General features: G+C 36.8%; 1 long non-coding RNA gene across 1 annotated transcript; it reads left to right on the top strand.

Annotated features, from left to right (window-relative positions):
* Nucleotides 1–2,653: 2,653 nt before the first annotated feature.
* On the top strand, nt 2,654–3,482 carry LOC132131830 (uncharacterized). The gene is made up of 3 exons (XR_009428955.1): nt 2,654–2,868; nt 2,958–3,157; nt 3,276–3,482. It is a non-coding gene; the product is annotated as an uncharacterized LOC132131830 (long non-coding RNA).
* Nucleotides 3,483–10,043: the final 6,561 nt, after the last annotated feature.

The raw sequence follows: 10,043 nt of genomic DNA on the forward strand, positions 1-10,043 counted from the left end.
GAAACGAGCCACAGAGATTCAGATGAACAGAGCGAGCAGTAACTGATTCATGAGGAGCCCATGGGTGCCGTGATGATTTCTATTGTGATGATTTTGGCTCACATTTAACAAAACCTCACCAATTCACGATCTCAACACATAGAATATGGTGACATGCCAATCAGCTAATCAACTCAAACCACTTGCAAAGGTTTCCTGAGCCTTCAAAACGGTCTCTCAGTTTGGTTCACTAGGCTACACAATCATGAGGAAGACTGCTGATCTGACAGTTGTCCAGAAGACAATCATTGACACCCTTCACAAGGAGGGTAAGCCACAAAAATTCATTGCCAAAGAAGCTGGTTGTTCACAGAGTGCTGTATCCAAGCATGTTAACACAAGGTTGAGTGGAAGGAAAAAGTGTAGAAGAAAAAGATGCACAACCAACCGAGAGAACCGCAGCATTATGAGGATGGTCAAGCAAAATAGATTCAAGAATTTAAGTGAACTTAACAAGGAACGGGCTGAGGCTGCACTTTTAGAAAAAAGGGTTCATTGGGGTTCTATATAGAACCATAGGGTTCTTTACTCAACTCCAAAGAACCTTTTATGCTAAAAAGGTTCTATAATGACAAGAAAGAACCCTTTTGGCTCAAAGTTTCTTTAGGCTATTATTCATTGATATATTACATTATTCTGCAACATTTTGTATCTGTAATTAAATTATTGTTTTTAGTAACTGATTTTTGGAGAAAAACTGAAATGGCACTCTTCGTGCCATTAACTGATATTAACTACATAAAATGATATAAATATATACATTTTCTAACCCCCATATCTTGAATTTTGTGATCATTCACATGCATTCATAAATGCATTTGAATACACAGAATAATGCAGTGAAAGAACGCACTCAAAATGCACACGCGCCACGCGCATTAGTATGACTTCATCATGTAACTTTACATTAGCCTAGATGCGTGCACTTTTTAGGCAAGATTTGTTTTGTTTTTGAATATACTTACTGTTAAAAGGCACATCATTAAAACAAAAAATACGATTTCACATATCACACCTAAACACGCGTGGAAAACGTAATTAGTACTAGCTACTAAATTAGTTAAAAATGCTATCCATGTATGCTATCCATACAGCAAGCAGTTTCGGCCCAGATCCTTCCCACATCTGGCCCCCATTGATTTCACGTGTGCCAAATGTGGGTGGGATCTGGGCCAACACTATGTTGCTGTCTGGGTACCCATATATAGCTATGATTCGCGAACCCCAAACTGACTCAAGGGTGAAGGGAGAAATAGCCAACGTGAGGGGTTTCCGGTGCTCGGCCTTCTCTTCGGTGCACAGTGCTGTGTGGGTCCGTGAAGTCCGTGTCCTTTGGGGGCTGGCGGTCACACACTGCTGTCTGGAGGGAAACACAGAGAATTGTTAGCTGAGTCTTTTGGAGACATCTCTCACCTCTGTGTTCGTCGATGCTGCATATAAAGCCCGTCCCTGATGGGCTGCAGATGTGACCACTCAGTTTCCAGGGTGACATCACAATACATACATACATATACATATATATATATAAATGCTGTTTAAAAATGAAATCTCTGTTATCATGCTAAGGAGCTGACTGAAAGCCGGCGACTCCACAGTAGAGACAGGCTGCATGTTTTCAACAATGTTTCACCTGTATGAGAAAAACATACAGAGAATCACTTAAGACACTTTGCTGTAGACCCATTCCACATAATAATATTCATTAAAACTGTATGTTAACACGTAGGAGCTTGCTGCATGAATCCGTGAGTAGGCTGCAGTTTATAAATCCATGGGAACGGATTGTGAAAGTGTGCGCGCAGATTATGAATTCGTGGGTACAGATTCAAAAACCGAGGGTACGGTTTACAAAATCTGAGCGCACGGATTGGAAATTCATGAGCTAGGATAGGACATTCGAACCAGAAAGACACAGCTTACATTTGACTAAAAGGTTTTTGTCTTTATGCTCAACTAAAGTGAAATAATGAGCATATTTCCACTTTGAGAAACTCATGTTGCTTTCGCCTTGACTCGCCATGACTGCCGCACATACTTGAATAAACGGAAACACGCCCACAGTGCGTCTTCATGTTTACAGTGGTTGGCATCCACCAATCCTACGAACTCCAGAACTGAGTCAAATTATTCGCGAACCCGCTGTGAACTCCCGAACTGACTCAAATGATTCGCCAAACTGCTCCAAACTTCCAAACTGACTCAAATGATTCGTGAACCAGCTCCGAACTCCCGAACTGATTCAAATGATTCGCGATCCCGCTCCGAACTCCCGAACTGAATCAAATGGTTCGCGATCCCGGTCCGAACTACCGAACTGACTCAAATGATTCACGCTCCGAACTCCCAAACTGATTCAAATGATTCACGATCCCCAAACTGACTCAAATGATTCTGGAAAAATTTCCATTATGAGCGCGCATACGGTGCGCCTACATTTGAAATAACGAACTTGAGAGCGCAAAAGACGCGATATGTGAATGGCCCCTTACTTATAGCCTTGTTTGCTGCTCTTTAATTTCATTCTTTGTCATTTATGTGAAATTATGTACCACAACTTAACAGTTGTGCTTTATGCATTAATTTTTTTTATCTGTTGAACACCAAACAAATTTTTTTTATCTGTTGAACACCAAACATAAACAGAAAGAAGTAATAAACTCATTATTTTCATTAATTTTACAAAGTAAACAATTTGTTTGCATTTGCGCGAGCATATTCACGCAGCGCTGTCTCGCGAGTGCACTGCACGTTTTTGAATTCCAACGGTCGAGAAGAGATTGATCCCCGTCTGCTGATTTAAATTGATGGTCTGACGGAAATATTGTTGTGGTAAGTCAGAGAAATACATTCTTTTTAAAGTAATTTACTTTTTATAAGCTTTAAACCCATTAGTAATTAAGTTGTCAATGTTTCTACAGCGGATTTACACTAAAACACGAAAGAGCCTGAACCGCGACAGTGTCACAAGTTGCCTTACATCGGTAAGTTTTGTTGTGCTTGTTGCAAACTGTTACATTTTGTGTTTTCTGATCCTAAGCTTAGAAAAAAAAGATGCAAGACTGCAAACTTTCCAGTACTCCTGTGTACTGATAATCCGCTTTCCACCCAGTCCCAGGAGGTTTGTCTGTTTTATCCTTCTTCACTAAAATGTCTTAAAATTGCTTGGTTATTGACCAGTAATGCTAGGAGATTGTAGATATAGGATAGGAATTTTGTTATTTACTACTTTTATTCAGATTATATTAAACCTGGAAAATATTGGAGAAGATCAATTAAGTTTTCAGGAGCACATTACTGTGATAAATGCTGAACTATGTAAAAGAAAACCTGACTACACCAACATATCAAAAATCTAATGAGATGCGCTCTTTTTAAAAGAGTTGATTTAATGACAAAATCAACATGAGGTCATGGACATGTCCCCATTTCTTCGGGTTCCACAACTTGTGAGTATTTGTTTTTAGTGTTGTTTCATTTGAGTTTAGTATTTACACTGCATTTTCAAAAAAGTTTTTATGAATAAAAAGTGAATTCAGGCTATCAGGAACTACAGGAACACTACTGTTTACTTTAACAAATTGACACAAACACAAAAAGTGTTCTTTTTTTCCTTAACACAACCATTAGTTGCTTGATTTGTTGAATGGTTACTCTAATAAATCTATTTATGCCATGGTTTGTCTGAATATTTGATTCTGATTGGCTAAAAGGTGTGTATTAAAATAATTTGATTCATTTACATTTACATTTATTCATTTAGCAGACGCTTTTATCCAAAGCGACTTACAGATGAGGACAGTGGAAGCAATCGAAAACAACAAAAAGAGCAATGATATATAAGTGCTATAACAAGTCTCAGTTAGGTTAACACAGTACACCTAGCATGGGATTTTAAATAATATAAAGAAAACAGATAGAATAAAAAAAGAATAGAGCAAGCTAGTGTTAGAGGTATTTAGACATACACACACACACATACAATTGCATAATTAATGAAAAGAAAATAGAATATAAAAAGATTACAAAGGTAGTTAGAAAATTAAATGTAAAATGTTTGATTCACAGGTCAGTTAAATTACAATTAAAGTTTAATGTGCTGCTGCAATGACATACATGCAAACAAAACACTTGCACACAGAGATCGGAGATTAAAGTAATGTGAACTGAGACAATTTGCATTTAATTTTTTTACATTTTTTACAACCTCAGTTGCATTGCTTCACTGCCATTCATAAATCCTCTCCGGTGTTCTCATGGAGTAGTAAAGTGTCCATTGTAAGCAAACTTCAGAATCTCAGCAGAAGTACTTTGATTTTGGATGCTGCTCTGCTCACATTCTAGGCCTAATTAATGATTCATGTTTGAAAGTGAAGTGTAAAATAAATTATATAAATATTTTATTTGACTAAGTAATTACAGTAATATTTCAGTCTTTATATATTAAGAATTGAATAAAAAAAATTATTTAATATATAGATGTTATTTGTTCAAATTTACAGGGTTTCCAAAAACACCATCACAGCTAAAATATAATGTGTACCAATAACCTGTTTTGTTTTGCTGTTTTTGTGTAAAGCGATATTGCAGATCTGGAGAAAAATGCAGCACTGCTAATCTTACCATCTTTGTTCAGAGAAAACATCAAGTTTCCCTTCTGTCTGGACAATGTAAGTTTTGATATGTCATGTCTTTGTGTTCGCGAACTGACTCAAATGATTCGCGAACCCGCTGTGAACTCCCGAACTGACTCAAATGATTCGCGAACCCGCTGTGAACTCCCGAACTGACTCAATTGATTCGCGAACCCGCTGTGAACTCCCGAACTGACTCAAATGATTCGCGAACCTGCTGTGAACTCCCGAACTGACTCAAATGATTCGCCAACCTGCAACGAACTCCCAAACTGATTCAAATGATTCGCGATCCCCAAACTGACTCAAATGATTCGCGAACCCGCTTTGAACTCCCGAACTGACTCAAATGATTCGCGACCCGCTACGAATTCCCGAACTATTTCAAATGATTCGCGAACCCGCTCCGAACTCGCGAACTGAGTCAAATGATTCGCGATCCCGCTACGAACTCCTGAACTGATTAAAATGATTTGCGATCCCGCTTTGAATTCCCAAACTGACTCAAATGATTCGCGAACCCGCTTTGAACTCCCGAACTGATTCAAATGATTCGCGATCCCGCTCCGAACTCCCGAACTGACTCAAATGATTCGCGAACCCGCTTTGAACTCCCGAACTGACTCAAATGATTCGCGAGCCCTCTTTGAACTCCCGAGCTGATTCAAATGATTCGCGATCCCGCTCCGAACTCCCGAACTGACTCAAATGATTCGCGAACCCTCTTTGAACTCCCGAACAAATTCCATATTATTTTTATTATTTAATATTTTTATTTATCTTGTGATAATTCAAAATGCAATTTATTCAAAATATTATGTATAAGTTACCCTTGTTACATATATATATATATATATATATATATATATATATATATATATATATATATATATATATATATATATATTTAATTATAAAAACAAAGTACTAGAATAAAATAACAGTATAACATAGTTGAAATTCATTTTATTAATGAATACAATAAAATAATTATACATTTAAAAATGTAATAACATAAATATAAAAACAATAAAATGTAAAAACTAAAGTAGTAACTATAATTATTATAAATGTAAAAAATATTATTAATTAAAATAACATTAAAAGAATTATACATGTAATAATTATATTTTTACATTTACAATTAGTAAAAAAGTATAAAAAAAGTAAATCATAAAAGTAATCATAAAAATACTACTACCACTAATAACCATTAGTAATAAGTTATTACCAAAAAACAAAACAAAAAGAGGGGTGTAACTGATTTTTATTAACATTTATTATGGTGCTAACTGCATACATACTTATTATTTTTACATTTAAGTATACATTTAAGTACATTTTAAAATTATAATCATTATATTATGTAAAGTAATATAATACTATAATAATAAAAATAATTATACATTTAAAATTATTGTCATACAATTATGAGTCAATAAATGTCAAATGAGCAATAATATGAAAATATTTTGTTGATAAATCGTGTTTTATTAACATTTATTATGGCGATGACAGCATACTTCATTTGTAAGTGCATTACTGTAAATGTTTTTACAGCAGACTCATTACAGCTTGTGAAGTCTGATCAATAAACAGGTGAACTGTTTGGGCAAATTTCTCTCTTACTCTCACAGAAAAACTAACAAATAGGTTTCACAAGAATCAAACACTCTTTATAAACCTAGATGATTTGCCTAGTAATACTGTGAGGAATTAAAACCGGGATAATATACATTTGTATTATTATTTTTTTATTTGCCTTTATTTTTTGTATATTTACTAATTTTTAAAATCTTTGTTTAAATAGGCCCTATGCATTTTCCTTTTTCTTTTTGTACATATGTTTATTGTTTTTATTAACGTTTATGTTTTACAGTTTTAAGTTTAAAATGTACTCTTTTTTATTTTTATTAATTAGCTCTTTTCTGATTGACTCTGATCACTCTTTATAGACTAATACAATAAGATGCAACCATTTCTCAAATATTTATTACAATATATACTGAAAAATTGACAGAGAAAGAGATCCATTTAAAATGAACCGATTCACTTGAATGCATCGGACTATCCAACGCTACTTATGAGAGAAAGAACTATTTAGAACGAACCGATTCACTATAAAGAATCATACTGATTGAATCTAACTCGCTAACACTTCATTTAATATCGATAGGTTTAGGATGAACAGATTAAACGCTGCATAACTGCTTTGATCACTGATCTGAACTTTCAACGCTGGAGTGAGAGAAAGAACTGTTTAGAATATGAATCGACTCTCTAGAATGAATCGAACGCGCAAAAGGTCAGTTTAGAATTATCCGATTCACTTGAAACCATCGGGTGGACTATTTGAGAGGACCATTATAATGATGAATCGATTCTCTAGAATGAATCGAACGCTACAGTATGAGAGAGAGAGAGAGAGAGATTCAGGTTTTAATTTCACTCCTGTGATTAATTTATTTGCACACTGTTGTTTGTATTAACGGTATTACTCGTTATTTTTTTCATAACAGTTTTAGTGCATTTTGAGTGTAAAAACACATTGAATTAAGTATTTTCACTATTTGTTTGTACTCCAATTACCTTTTTTGTAGTGTAGAAATACCTTTTTTTTTTTCAATAATTTTTTCCAAGTTGACATTCAGATGGCAGTAGATGTTTTACCTTACACAATGTCTCCATGAAACCGAATAAGATTGTGGTGAACATGGTGTTCACGACTAACGCTCCTACTTTCACTTATAGTCTCTATAATTATTCAGTTGTGGTAATACACTTCTGTTTAACACTCCACCAGGACCTCAATAATTCATCATGTTTTGTGAACTCTATTCATATCTGTTTTCATGTCCCTGAATGCTCTCACGTTTAAGTGCACTTCGTCCTCAGTGTTTAACAAATGTGACATCCTGACACAAAGCTTCACCCGTTCATTGATCTCAGAAAAAGTTCCGGCTTTCTGAAGACGGATAAATTCATATGTGAAGTTTTTTCATGGCAGGTGTGTTTTTCAGGAATGATGCAAGAAGGCCGTTCACGACTGTAACCCACATAAACCCCAAACATTACGGGCTGATTCGAGAGGAAATGCTCTCGAAGAGTGTTGGGAAATCATTTCAAACGGAGACGAGAAAGAAAAAAAGCATCAAATCCAAGAGAAAGTGTAACTGAGGGCCAGCAGAGATACAATCAAATCAGCTGAGGTGAACTACAGATTAATTCATTTTCACTGGCCCAGACGTCCAATGAAAGACCGCGGTGGTTTTTAAAGTATGCTACACTGTTAAATGTCGCTGTAGATTAAAAAACCTACAGTACAATACTGCATTTTTATATTACAGTAAAATACTGTTTTGTACAATTACAGTAATGGCCGTGTGTACTGTACGTAAATTGAACTACAGTATAATTACTGTAAATCAAAATACAGTAACTTGCTGGCAACCGTGCTGCCAGTACTGTACTGTAAAAATACAAGACAATAGTTAACAGTGTAACTTAAGAGTCTTAAAACACTGCTAAACACAAATTTTCTGGCTCGTGTATTGAAGGGCAAGAGAAAAGCTTCAAGGACGCATCTGTCCTCGTCAGGTCCTGTCAGCCATTTATATCTCATCTCAGAGAGGTTAAAAGAGCATCCTTAGCATTACAGTCTCTCTCTGGAGCTGACACGAGAGCTCCTCCTCCACCGCAGATACAAACTACTGTTTACTCCAGCGAATCAAAGCCCAGATGTCTCGTGTGTGTTTGTGGTGACAGGCCTTTCATTTTGCCCTTGATAGTGTTTACGTACCAAATCACACTGTGTACACTGTATGTACTCGCAGACGAGAGACAATGTGAGTGGAAGAAAGACGATGAGATTCAGATGGTGAGGCTTCATTTGATAAACAAACAATAGATAAACAAAAGATAGATAGAAAGATAGATAGATAGATGCACCATGCAGCTCTGAGCAAATGAGGATCTGATTGAGAAAGAAAAACAACCTCAGGCCAAAGCGCAGAATACTGAACACACCATGACATCAATTATAAACCACACAAATACTACAGCTCAGAAAATACTACGAATGTACAGATATCTGAAGAACCTCATCTTCATGATGCTCTGCTGGTCTTATATGATGTGTTGGGTTGTTTAAGTGTGTTGCTATGCGGTTGCTGGGGTGTGTTGGGTTGTTTTAGCGTGTTGCTATGTGGTCGCTGGGGTGTTTGGGGTTGTTTAATTATGTTGCTATGCAGTTGCTGGGGTGTGTTGGGTTGTTTAAGTGTGCTGCTATGCAGTTTCTGCGGTGTGTTGGGTTGTTTTAGCTTTGCTATGCGGTTGCTGGGGTGTTTTGAGTGGTTTTAGTGCGTTGCTAAGTGGTTGCTGGGGTGTTTTGAGTGGTTTTAGTGCATTGCTATGCGGTTGCTGGCGTGTTTTGAGTGGTATTAGTGCGTTGCTATGCGGTTGCTGGGGTGTTTTGAGTTGTTTTAGTGCGTTCCTATGCGTTTGCTGGTGTGTTTTAAGTGGTTTTAGTGCATTGCTATGAGGTTGCTGGGGTGTTTTGAGTGGTTTTAGTGCGTTGCTATGCGGTTGCTGGGGTGTTTTGAGTTGTTTTAGTGCGTTGCTATGCGGTTGCTGGGGTGTTTTGAGTTGTTTTAGTGCATTGCTATGCGGTTGCTGGGGTGTTTTGAGTTGTTTTAGTGCGTTGCTATGCGGTTGCTGGGGTGTTTTGAGTTTTTTTAGTGCGTTGCTATGCTGTTACTGGGGTGTTTTGAGTGGTTTTAGTGCGTTGCTATGCGGTTGCTGGGGTGTTTTGAGTTGTTTTAGTGCGTTGCTGGGGTGTTTTGAGTGGTTTTAGTGCGTTGCTATGCGGTTGCTGGGGTGTTTTGAGTTGTTTTAGTGCGTTGCTGGGGTGTTTTGAGTGGTTTTAGTGCGTTGCTATAAGGTTGCTGGGGTGTTTTGAGTGGTTTTAGTGCATTGCTATGCGGTTGCTGGGGTGTTTTGAGTTGTTTTAGTGCGTTGCTATGCGGTTACTGGGGTGTTTTGAGTGGTTTTAGTGCGTTGCTATGCGGTTGCTGGGGTGTTTTGAGTTGTTTTAGTGGGTTGCTGGGGTGTTTTGAGTGGTTTTAGTGCGTTGCTGTGGGGTTGCTGGGGTGCTTTGAGTGGTTTAATATGTTGCTATGCGGTTGCTAAGTTGTTTCTTACTGGTGCAAGTCAATCCTCAAGTAACGATCATTAAATTAATTAATAACAAGCTGTGCATAATTTATTGTTGTGGTTATATTTGAGTTATGATCCCAAAGCATAAATTCGGCTCCTCTAAGAGTGAAATGGAATTTCACGCTATGATTCAATATACAACACAGAAAAGAATAAAGG

This window comes from Carassius carassius, chromosome 48 (assembly GCF_963082965.1).
Source record: "Carassius carassius chromosome 48, fCarCar2.1, whole genome shotgun sequence".
Classification (NCBI taxonomy): Eukaryota; Metazoa; Chordata; class Actinopteri; order Cypriniformes; family Cyprinidae; genus Carassius; species Carassius carassius.